This window comes from Triticum aestivum, chromosome 3D, assembly GCF_018294505.1.
Source record: "Triticum aestivum cultivar Chinese Spring chromosome 3D, IWGSC CS RefSeq v2.1, whole genome shotgun sequence".
Taxonomy (NCBI): Eukaryota; Viridiplantae; Streptophyta; class Magnoliopsida; order Poales; family Poaceae; genus Triticum; species Triticum aestivum.
The window spans coordinates 258,761,524-258,772,413 of record NC_057802.1 but is presented as its reverse complement, the minus strand read 5'-3'; positions in this window follow the sequence as shown (position 1 = coordinate 258,772,413).

The following is a 10,890-nucleotide window of genomic DNA, read 5'->3' as shown; positions in this document are numbered from 1 at the left end:
ACCGCGGCGTAGCCAACCGCTAGCCCCATCGCTCCACGCCGCCAGCCCCGCAGCCCGCTCGCTCGCAGTCGCTGCCGAAGCGGTACGCCCACACCCGACCCGCATCGCTTGCCCGCGCGGGATCCACCTCGCCCCAGCCGCTGACCAACGGGCCCCGCACCCATCTTCCACCCCGAGCCGGACGCCCTAGTCGACCTCGTTCCCCTCGGGGACACCGCGCGCGAACCAAACCCCTAGGGAAACCTAGTGCAGCCCTTTCCCACGTCTCCTATTGCCTCACGCTTCGTCCGAGCTCGAACCGATCTCGCCGAAAAGCTTCGGAGTCCGCCGCCATCGCCGGTCGATTTCGTCGCCGTGGTTTGTTTCTTTAGATTCCCCACTCGAGGAGTCACGCCCCTGACCTCCTTACTTGGCCGAAAATGCAGCCGAACGAGCCTGTTGAGCTCGATCGCTGCCGCCGGAGCACGCCGTGGTTCACCTCGTCGCCGTCGCCTACAGAGGGAGCTACACCGCCGTTGAGCACTACCATCGTCACCGCCACCGCACACCGCACCCGCCCGTTACCTCGCCTTCGCCAGAGACCCACCAGAGGAGCGCCGCCGCCAACGCCCAAGACCGCCGCTGCCGTTCTCTGTTTCCAATGAGCACGTGCGAGCAGAGTTCACCTGGTCCAATCGCCAGCTGACACATGGCATTTGCTACAGGAGTTGATACAGTAGCCGTCATGAACAGTGCACGAGAATATCTGTTTCTTCTTGTTTTTTTCAGATTTCAAACAAAACTTCAAATTGCTATATCTTTTAGTCCATAGATCCAATTTAGGAAATTCTTTTTCCTGCGCACTCACAAAAACCAGCACTTTATCACAGTACCAAAAGCTCATGTGTTTGCACTTTCAAATTTGATTTCGTTCGAATTTGAATCAAATCTTCCGGAGGCCGTAACTTTCAAACCGTTTGACGAAATTTAGCGGTTCTTTTTGTGTTGTGATTGTAGTGCAAAGTAGATAACTTTACATGTTGTTATGCTGTTGTTCTTGAGATTTTGAAAGGATTTCTTGCTGTTGGTTTTTATTTTGGTACTATTTGTGTTCCGATGATTGATTTGTTGAATTGTGTGAAACGTGTAGATTGTCCGGAGTGCGAGGCGAGCTATTGTCAGGAGTGTGACTTTTTGAACCAGAACCAAGGCAAGTTACATGTTGATCATCCTTTACCTATTGTTTTCTATGCATGTAGTTATATCACACTATGAATATATGCATGTATAGGATTACTATATTTATTGTGCTATGTCTGTTGAGCTATCTCCTGTCATTGCAGATGGTGGTAGTTGTAGTTGCTATGCGTTGTAGACGGGGGTGGTTCTTGTATTAATTGAGCTTATGTGAGGATTATATATATATATATATATATATAGATATATATATATAATAATTTGAGTAGTCACTCAGGATTTAATTCACCTCTGGGCGGAAGTGGTATTGCTAGGGTGGTTTCAAGAACATCATGGTTTATACCCTCTGATGTAAGTGGATGGCCGCCTAGGCTCAAAAAGATCAGACAGACTTAGTGACTAGTAGCTTCCATGTGCGGCCACAGGCTAAATAGGCTCTTGCTTAGTTGATCAGATGTGGAACCCTTACCCGTATGTGCCAGCAGATGTAGACATAATAGTTGGGATGGGCCTCCTGTTGGGACTAGGGGACTGCTTCTGAAAGACTTCATCTCAATCTTCGGATTGGGTCCAATGGCTAAAGCGTTCTAAACTCTACGAGTATTAAAACTAATCATGATTAGCCGTGCCCCCGGTTATGGGCAAATTTGAGCCACTATTCCATTACAGTTGTTGGATGATCTTGACAGATGTGACACTTAATAATATTTGTGGGCAACTTAATAAAGGGTAGGTTGGAGTTGATTTTTGCCAACTCAACCTTGTGTATTTAATTGTAGTAATGAAAGAACTAAATAAAAATTTGACTATTAGGTAGTTATGAGGACAAAATCAGCTTTCTGCAAATTAAACCCTCAAGCCTTCCTTTTGTTATACTATGCATATACATGTAGGTCTGCTTTATTATTACTCCTGTGTAACTTGCCAACATTCAAAGTATTGACCTATATGGCTGCAACGTCTCATGTTGCAAGATATTCAGACGAAGAGTAAGGTACCGTTAGGGTCGCGAGTCTACACTCAGCATCGCCAGTGGGCTATGATGGGACTCATCGTTATTTTCTGCCGTCTGCGGGTCGAAACCCTTTTCAGTGCTAATGGTGTAGCAATTACCCTTTTCGGTGCTAATGGTGTTGTCGTCGAAACCCTGTTGCTCACCGGTGCACGGCAACTCTGGTGCTGGATGCCGACCACGCAAACTCCTCCGTGGGACACTAACACTCCCGCCCCTGCCCTTCCCATGGTTGACCTTGCCCCCTTCCATTGAAGATTTACTCCTGCTCAGAGAAACAAAGCATACAACGGCGGCTTGGTCAGCAAGAGATCGGTCGCCGGTTGGGGAAGGAGAGAGGGAGTGGGAGTGGGACGAGGGTCACGGACCTTGGGTATGTTGCCATCTGTGGGTCACCGATGTGTTGGTCGCCGAGGCCTGTCGCCTTCTTGCCGATGCTGGTCGCCGTCTCGCCGAGGCCGGTCGCGCTGGGGAGGGAGCAGGAGTGCTGGACTCAAGATGTTGTTGTTCACAGACGCCGGTCGCCGAGGCCGGTCGCGCTGGGGTGGACGGACAGGGAGAGGCGGGGGCGGCGGTTGTGATTTGTGCTGCGCAGAGGGAGAGCGCTGGGGCGCTGGGGAGGAAGGTGGACTCGGGGTGATTGGGGGTTGACACACAGATTAGATTTGGTTTAATAATTACTAGGTTTGTGGGGTTGCGGGGGATTAGGGAACATGGGCCGGGCTTTGACTTCTGTGACCGCGAGCGACTGAGAGGTTGGACGTGTGCTTAGTCCAGTGTCACTGCCATATGGCCCCACATGTCATACGGGTATCCATTGGATATCCATGGAGCAGAAATTATACCCATGCCCAACCCGACTGTTCGTGGGTATCCAGATCCACGGATCCATGGGAAAAAATGCACTCCATACCCTTGCCCATTCGGGTCGGGTATCCACGGGTATCCGGATCCATGGATCAAATTGCCATCCCTAATTAGCACTAAAAAGGGTAATTGCTACAGTTTTTGTAACTTAGTGCTCTCCTTGCTTGTGATCTATGACTATGAGACATGAGAGATTTTATATAAACTAGCATAAACTGTGTTCTGTTGCATTTGTAGAATCTAATTTCTTATTAAATTTTGTCATGAACTAGCTTTATTAATAGTATTTCTTCTAGAACTAGAAACAATTCACTGACATCACTTTTGTACAATTTACTGTTCTTATTAAATTTTGTCATAGACTAGCTTTATTATCAGCATCTTTGCTATAATTGGAAACCATCTACTAACCATTACTATGCAGAATTTTCATTTCTTATTAAAAGATTCATTATCTAGATATATTGTCATGAAGGAGCCTGATCTATAATGAATTTTTGCTCTAGATAACTTCTACTCATATAATTTAGTATCACTAATACCCAGTCCAAAACATTAGTGCTAGATGGTTGATGGCATCTTTCATTCTTTTGTCAGCTCCTGAAAACAGCGTTGCTCCTACAGCGGATGTCTCAGGCGTGGCTAGAGCTGCCGTGGTCGCAAGTTCAACTCCACAAGAGGGTACCAGTACAGCAGTGGAGCAGCCAAAACTGACTAGTTCTAGAAGGAAGCGTACATCAGATGTATGGGATGATTTTAAGACAGAACTAATCAATGGGAAATGGCAGGCAATATGCAACTGGTGTCATAAGTCATATGCCGGAGAATCAACCTCTGGTACGTCACATTTAAGGACTCATCGTAATAATTGTCCGGCTCGGCATGCACCAGTGGGTCCACAACAAAGCAAATTAAAGTTATCAAAATGTTTGGATGGGAAAGTAAATTTGGAGACTTATGTTTTTGATCAAGAACTCGCTAGAAAGGAACTTGCATTGATGATATGTGTGCATGAGTACCCTCTGTCTATTGTTGATCATGCTGGATTCCAAAAAATTTGTGGTACTTTGCACCAATGTTCAAGGTGGTGTCTAGAAATACCATTAGGCAGGACATCAGAAATATGTTTGGTGTCCAAAAGAATAGCATGGTGAAGTACTTTGCAAAGTTTGAGAACCGTGTAGCCATCACAACAGATTTGTGGACGGCTGGCCATCAAAAGAGGGGCTATATGGCTGTAACTGCACATTATATTGATGCTTCTTCGAACCTAAAGAGCTTCCTAATGAGGTAACCATGTCTCTATCTAAATCATTGTTATTCTGAAATAGATGTATTGATTATTGTTACTCTGAACCTAAATGTTTCCTTATTTTTTTATTGCATAGGTTTGTTTATGTTCCATGTCCACACAATGCTGAGGTTATATGCGAAGCACTACATGCATGTCCTGTTGAGTGGCACCTTGAGAAGAAGATATCCACGGTGACCTTGGACAATTGTACATCAAATGACAAGGCTATGGAAATTCTGCCAGATAATTTGGACACCTCTTCTCTTATGTTGCAAGGATCTTTGTTGCATATGCGTTGTGCTGCTCATATACTAAATCTGATTGTAAAAGATGGATTGGATGTCATGGAGAAAGGGATTGAGAGGGTACGAGATAGTGTTGCATTTTGGTCAGCCACACCTAAAAGACATGAGAAGTTTGAAAAGATGGCACGCCTTTTGAACAATGAATACACGTGTAGATTGGCTCTTGATTGTAAAACTAGATGGAATTCTACCTACATAATGTTAAAAGGTGCATTGCAATACAAAGATGTTTGTGAAAGACTTTCAACACGTGAAAAGAAATTTACTTGTCCAACTGCAGAAGATTGGGTCTTTGCTAAGGAGGTTTGTGATAGGCTGAAAGTGTTCTTTGATGTCACAGAGTTGTTGTTGGGCACTTCATATGTTACAGCTAGTCTTTTCTTTCCGCAAATATGTGGCATTCGGTTGGCAATTCGTAAATGGGAAACTAGTAAACATAGTGTCATAAAAGCTATGTCTAAGGAAATGAAAGACAAGTTCGAGAAGTATTGGACTGATGTCCACGGTCTTATGGCTATTGCCACCGTCCTTGATCCACATTATAAGATGCATATGTTGAAGGCTTCATTTGGGTCATTGTATGGAACTGAACATGCATCCATATAAGTTGATAAAATAAGGAAGTTAATGTTAGATTTGCTGGCTGAATATCAAGATGTATCTCAGTGTGTCGAAACATCTACTGTTGGAAGCACCCCAGCTGTCCATAATGGTGGTGTGGATGAAATTTTGGGTGCGTTTGAGCAATACTTGTCTTCACAACCTGTTGATGCTTCTCAAGTTCGCACTGAATTGGACATGTACTTGGGTGAGCCCCTTATTCGGAGAACAACAGATTTTGACATTATTAATTGGTGGAAAGTTGGAGGTGCCAAGTACCCTACTTTGCAGAAGATTGCTCGTGATATATTACCCATCCCTGTTACATCTGGGGCATCGGAGTCAGTCTTTAGTACTAGTGGGAGGTTACTTAGTGCACATCGCAGTCGACTTACACCAAGCATAGCTGAAGCTCTTATGTGTATGCAAGCTTGGTCACGAGCGGGCATGTTAGGTAATCTTGTTAATTATCAATTTGTATTCGGTTTCTTCGTGCTATGCATAAATTAAGTTTTGCTTCATCTTTGATGTAGGTGATATCAACTTCGCTTTGCAAGCGGTTCAATCTGTTCTTGAGGATGAAGAAGTGATGGTAACTCCTTGTTCTCATCTCAATTTATTCTATTGGGTATGGTTTATACGTTTAAATAACAAGTGATGTGTGGGCAGTGCACTACTTATTTTAAGATATATACTTGTGAATGTGTGGTTGATGGTTGGACTTAGATTAAGATGCCACGTTTTCATCCTTCATGCATGTGCAGTCCAAAGTAACTTGTTTATTAATGCTTTCCTTTTTATCTCAGGATGAAAATGAGCCCATCATTACTGAAGACTAATTTGGAGCCATGTGTGCTCATGTGGACATGTGGCTGGGTCTCCAATTACTAGTGCATGTACTGTTGGAAGTGCATTTGAATTTTTAAATACGTTACATCCTTTATTTATGCAACTTCGGTTGTGATTAATAAGATCTTACAACTTTGGTTCTGATGTAATAAGATTTTAAGACCAGAATTCTACTATGATACTGCTTGAGTTGTCAACTTGTCATTGTGTGGTCTACTTCAGTTTTTTTGTTGAAATAAGATTTAAGACAAGTTCCTTTACTATCAGACTATTTGAGTTGTCATTGTGTGCGTGGACAATGTTTGAACAGTGTACTTGCTGCCTACTTATGGTTATACTTTATTATGTTGTCATTTGTGATTGAACGATGATGAGTTAATTTGATATTTGGGAAGGCTTTATGCTGATTTTTCTATGCCCATGGGGCTCCACGGGTATTTGGATATCCAATGGTTTTGGGCATGGGCACAAGTTGTGCCCATGGATACTTTGGTGGATGGGCAAAAGGTAGGAAGATGGGTCATGGATTGGATTTGGACCAGCTCCACCCGCCCCAAACCCGACCCATTGCCATCCCTAAGCCAAACGCAGCCGCACGGCACGCACGCCGAGGCCAAGCCGGATTGACCCAGCGCCCTAATCGACCTCGTTCCCCTCAGAGACACCGCGCGTGAACCAAACCCCTAGGGAAACCTAGCGCAGCCCTTTTCCCCATCTCCTGTTGCCTCACGCTTCGTCTGAGCTCGAACCGATCTCGCCGAAAAGCTTCTGAGTCCGCCGCCATCGCCGGTCAATTTCGTCGCCGTTAGTAAGTTGCTGTCGCCGTGGTTTGTTTCTTTAGATTCCCCACTCGATGAGTCACGCCCCTAACCTCCTTACTTGGCCAGAAACGCAGCCGAACAAGCCTGCCGAGCTCGACCGCCGCCGCCGGAGCACACCGTGGTTCACCTCGTCGCCGTCGCCTATAGAGGGAGCTACACCGCCGTTGAGCACTACCATCATCACCGCCACCGCACACCACACCCGCCCGTTACCTCGCCTTCGCCGGAGACCCACCAGAGGAGCGCCGCCGCCAATGCCCAAGACCGCCGCTGCCGTTCTCTGTTTCCAGTGAGCACGTGCAAGCAGAGTTCACCTGGGCCAATCGCCAGCTGACACGTGGCATTTGCTACAAGAGTTGATATGGTAGCCGTCATGGACAGTGCAGGAGAATATCTGTTTCTTTTTGTTTTTTCAGATTTCAAACAAAACTTCAAATTGCTATATCTTTTAGCCTATAGATCCAATTTAGAAAATTCTTTTTCCTGCGCACTCACAAAAACCAGCACTTTATCACAGTACCAAAATCTCACATGTTTACACTTTTCAAATTTGATTTCGTTTGAATTTGAATCAAATCTTCCGGAGGCCGTAACTTTCAAACTGTTTGACGAAATTTAGCGATTCTAATTGTGTTGTGTTCGTAGTGCAAAGTAGATAACTTTTACATGCTGTTATGCTCCTCGTCTTGAGTTTTTGAAAGGATTTATTGTTGTTGGTTTTTCTTTTGGTTCTTTTCGTGTTCTGAAGATTGATTTGTTGAATTGTGCGAAACGTGTAGATTGTCCGGAGTGCGACGCGAGCTATTGTCAGGAGTGTGACTTTTTGAACCAGAACCAAGGCAAGTCACATGTTGATCATCCTTTACCTATTGTTTTCTATGCATGTAGTTATATCACACTATGAATATATGCATGTATAGGATTACTATATTTATTGTGCTATGTTGTTGAGCTATCTCCTGTCATTGCAGATCGTGGTAGTTGTAGTGACTAGTAGCTTCCATGTGCGACCACTGGCTAAATGGGCTCCGGCTTAGTTGATCAGTTGTGGAACCGTTACCCGGATGTGGCAGCAGATGTAGATATAATAGTTGGGATGGGCCTCCTGTTAGGACTAGGGGACTGCTTCTGAAAGGCTTCGTCTCAATCTTCGGATTGGGTCCAGTGGGTAAAGCGTACTAAACTCTACAGAGTATTAAAACTAATCATGATTAGTCGTTACCCGGTTATGGGCAAATTTGAGCCACTATGCCATTAAAGTTTGTTGGATGATCTTGACAAATGTGACACTTAATAATATTTGTGGGCAACTTAATAAAGGGTAGGTTGGAGTTGATTTTTGCCAACTCAACCTTGTGTATTTAATTGTAGTAATGAAAGAACTAAATAAAAATTTGACTATTAGGTAGTTATGAGGACAAAATCAGCTTTCTGCAAAATAAACCCTCAAGCCTTCCTTTTTTTGTACTATGCATATACATGTAGGTGTACTTTATTATTACTCCTTTGTAACTTGCCAATACATTCAAAGTATTGACCTATATGGCTGCAACGTCTAATGTTGCAGGATATTTAGACGAAGAGTAAGGTACCGTTAGAGTCGCGAGTCTGCACTCAGCATCGTCAGTGGACTGTGATGGGACTCATCGTTATTTTATGCTACGTTCCGCTGTTTGATTGAATAAAGCTAGCCATGTGCTATGCAGATTGTTTTATTTTATATATTCCGGATCATTACGTTGTAATAAATGATGCACTTGCTATTCTGGTATTCATCTATACTGTGTGTGCTAGCGAGTTCGATCCAGGGACTAGCACAGTAAGCACAGAGACTCAAATCCTTCGAGGTTTGGTCGTTACAGTGGATCATCTGGCACAGCCGCTGGCCGCTCGCGCGCATCGCCGCCATGGGTGTGGAGTGAGCACTTTTGCGCTTAGTGTAGGTGCTTTGGTGCGTACGATGAGGTAGATGCATTGCAATGGAGGGGCGCCTTTATGTGAGTGCAAACTGTGTTGCTTTTTTTGACTATACACAGTAGGGCAAAACCCCACTGCAATTTCTATTAATCTAAAAAAGTAAAGTCCCAAAATGGAACCAAAGTACAAAAGGCTTGAGATAAGCCAAGGAGGAAGCCAAAAAGAGAAAAGAAAACTAACAACTAAGAACTAGGATTACAGAACAAGATTATCCAGCCAAAAACAGTATGCTCCAGCATAACTCTTTTTAATTCTAAATCTAAGAAGAAAGAACTCCTCCATGAAGATGGCTTTCCACCTTTGAATGCTAGGTTGAATCGCTTGGAAAATCAGGTTGTTCCTGGAGATCCAAATAGCCCCAGAGGCAAGGATAACTATCTCCATGAAGAAAGGTACATGAAGTTTCTGCTTGAGATCAAGAAAAGCTTCCATGATTGAAACATTTGCCTGTCTTGAAGGGCAAATCAGGTCCCAACACTGTGCAGCAAAAGGGCAAGTCCAGAAAAGGTGCTGAAGAGTCTCTTCCTGTGGACAATTGTTGACAGCACAATTATAGTTGCCCAGCTGAAAAGATTTCCTTCTCAGAAGATTTCTAGTATTGAGCCTGTCATGAAGTAGTCTCCAAAAAAACACCTTATGTTTTGGCTGACAAGAGATGTTCCAGATCCAATTGAACTGCTGTGGTATAACTTTAACTCCCGTCAGTACTTTATATGCCTTAGCCACAGAGAATTTCTCATTTCCCCATATGTAACTCCAGGTGTCAGTGCAATCCAAAGCATCAGAGGCCCTTAAAGCAATGCATATGTCCTCCATAGCCTCAAATTCCTGGAAAGCTTGCACAGTCAGTGGTAGATGGAATAGGTCCTCTAAGTACTCAATTTGGAGAATGGTGTGAACAGTAGCATCCTTATTTTTCACAAAAGAGAATAAGTGGGGGAACATGTCTTGCAAGCAATGTGAGTGCCAAAGATCAGTCCAAAAATAAGCACTCTTTCCATCACCTATGTTGCATCTGGCCAAGGACTTATAGTTATCAATCAGCTTAAGGTTTGCCTTCCACCAAAAAGATCCCATCCAGCTATTACCAGGTAGAGAATCATTGCTGTAGTAGGATTCCAAAATCAAGTTGACCCAGGGAATATTGTGTCTGTTGTAGAACTTATGTAGGTTCTTGAGAAGCAGCGCTTTATTCTGAACAAAAATATCAATCACTCCTAAGCCACCTTGATTTTTAGGTCTACACACAGTACTCCATGCCACCATGGCAGGTCTATGGTCTTCCAGATCAGGGCCTCTCCAAAGACAATGTCTCAAGTATTTTATGGCTTGGGTTTTGATGGTGACAGGCACATCAAGGCATCCCATGAGATAGATCAACAATGAGTTGAGGACAGATTTCACTAGCAGCAATCTCCCAGCCAAAGTCATAAAGGTGGACAATCCCACAATCTTCTTCTGCAGTCTTGTGACAAGAGGAAAACATTGCTCAACAGTAGGCTTATGAAGGCCTAGGGGTGCTCCCAAATATTTGATTGGAAAAGATTCCTTCTTGCAATGAAAAGTATTTATCAAAATCTCCATCTTCTCTTCTGGCACATTTATTGGAATCATACTTGATTTATTGTAGTTAACTTTAAGGCCCGTGGCATCAGCAAAAATATTGAGAAGGGCTTTGAGGCAATGTAATTGCTTTGCATCTGCTTGCAGAATAACCAAGGTGTCATCAGCATACTGGACAATTGGAAAATCAGGGCATGACTCCACTTGCAAGGGAGAAGTTACCAAACCCAGGTGCATTGCCTTGTTAAGAATTGTCTGAAGTAGATCAGCAGCAAGCACAAAGAGAAGAGGGGACAGAGGGTCCCCCTGCCTTACACCTCTAAGGCAATAAAACTTTTTTCCAGGGACATCATTTAGCAATATAGCAGAGGAAGCAGAAGTAAACAGTAGTTTGATCCATGTAAGCCATCTGTCCCCAAAGCCCTT